The sequence below is a fragment of the Bubalus kerabau genome, chromosome 14, assembly GCF_029407905.1.
Source record: "Bubalus kerabau isolate K-KA32 ecotype Philippines breed swamp buffalo chromosome 14, PCC_UOA_SB_1v2, whole genome shotgun sequence".
Taxonomy (NCBI): domain Eukaryota; kingdom Metazoa; phylum Chordata; class Mammalia; order Artiodactyla; family Bovidae; genus Bubalus; species Bubalus kerabau.
In genome coordinates this window covers 1,926,282-1,928,191 of record NC_073637.1, presented here as the reverse complement: position 1 = coordinate 1,928,191, position 1,910 = coordinate 1,926,282, and the positions used below count along the sequence as shown (strand labels likewise).

General features: G+C 53.7%; 1 pseudogene; it reads right to left on the bottom strand.

Annotated features, from left to right (window-relative positions):
- Nucleotides 1–1,790: 1,790 nt before the first annotated feature.
- On the bottom strand, nt 1,791–1,910 carry LOC129627414 (uncharacterized; annotated as a pseudogene).

Genomic DNA, 1,910 nt, shown 5'->3' with positions numbered 1-1,910 from the left:
CACATGAGACCCAGTGGACAATCCAGGCCCTGGCCACTGCATAGAGCGTGCAGCAACAATATCAACGGTGATGCTGGTTAACAACGCATATTCCTGGAATCCACTCCGTTGGCTACTGAGTGTGTGCGGTGGTGGTCTGGAACCTATACCTGGAAGCTTTCTTGATGATTGCAAATGACACCAAAGTCCGAGGACGATGGAAGATCTTCACGTTTCTGCAAGAGCCACACACCTCCAGAAGGAACCGCAAGACTTGCCTGACATGGTCAAGGTCTAAGTATTGGACTACACGTCGGAAGGTCTCCACCTTTGCTATGGAAGTCAAACGATCTTTCTTGGAAATGAAAATGGATCACACTGAACGTTCACATTCTTCTAGAGCATTTGAAAAGCCCTAAACTGTAGAAATCTGCTGTACGAGATCCTTGAAAGCAAGAACCCATACTGATGGATATGTCTTAATGCCTTAGATTGTGCCTTGAATATAGCGTACACATGAACCCAGGAAAGGAAAGAATGGAATCGCCAAATATACAAAGAGATCAAAAGTGCCGAGCCAAGTGACACCTTGAGGCTTCCAAGAACTTTTCTGTCTTTCACACGCTAAGTAAATCCTGAGCACCTACGATGAGCTGGGAGGCATGTAATAAGTTTCTGGAACTAGAAGGCGGAGAGAAGCAGACACAGAGTTCCTGCTTTCACTGAGACGAATCTAATGATACATCACAGGCAGATCCTTGGAGAACTTGTCGAGGGGCCTCTAACCTCACCAAAACCTGGGTGTCAGGGAAGGCTTTTCAGAGTAACCATTGCGTTGAGGTCCATAGGTTGAACCTACGTAAACCAGGGTTGAGATGCAGGAAGAATTTCAGGCAGGGAAAACAGCATCCTGGAAGTCTACGTGACCAGGGAACCTTAGGACGTTCAAGAAATGAAAATGCCCTATGGGATGGAAGCCAAAGAGTGCAGAGGGCATTCCAGGGAAAAGACATCCGAGAAGAACGTGAGGAGCAGGCATGAAGGGAATTGGTCGTATCTTCAATATGATGGGAAAATACAAGAGCCGTTGGAGCAGGATGGTGACAGAATTGCATCTGCATTTCCAAACGGTCATCTTGCTCCACGTCACTAATGATTGGAGAGACTCAACTCCAAACGCCAAGGAGGGACCACTTCGCCCGAGTCCGACTGGGCCTCATTGCAATGTCTGTCCATAGCAGATGCTGGAGAAGCTGTGGAGCAAAGGGAACTCTCCTCCACGCTAAGTAGGAATGGGAGTTGGTACAGCCGGGATGGAAAAGAGTATGGAGGTTCGCGAAGGAACTAAAAGTAGAAGTAGCCTATGGTTCAGCAGTCCCACTCCCAGGCATAGATCCACCCCCAGTACAAGCCAACAAGCCAGATGCCCCGTTTGGGCACATCGATCTGTGCGCGCGCTCGCATGCGCATGCGCGATCGCCTGCGAGGCTGGGGGTGGGGCGGGGGCTGGGGCTCTGGCTGGAGTCGGTGCAAGCCCCGGGATTGCCTGAGGCAAGCCAAAGGAGCCCCAGAGGGAGACGGGACGGCCGGTCGTCTGGTTTCCTGAAAGCCGAATGCGAATGCGGAGGGGCTCGCGGGCCGCGGGGAGGCAACCCAGGTCTGCAGCGGGAGTCGGGGCCCCGGCCACCCACTCACTCCCCCCGCCCCGGGAGGGGCTGGGGCTGCGGGGGTGGCGGGGGGGCGAGGGGGGTGTGGGTCCAAGAATTGGGACGCGGGGCGGGGGCTAAAGGACCTCTTCTGGTAGGCAAAAAAGCCTCCAGCACCCGGAATTCCCAGGTGGTCTCCCATCCAAGATACTAAACAGGCCCGACCCTGCTTAGCTTCCGAGATCAGACGAGATCGGGCGCCTTCAGGCCGGTAGGGCGGGAGAC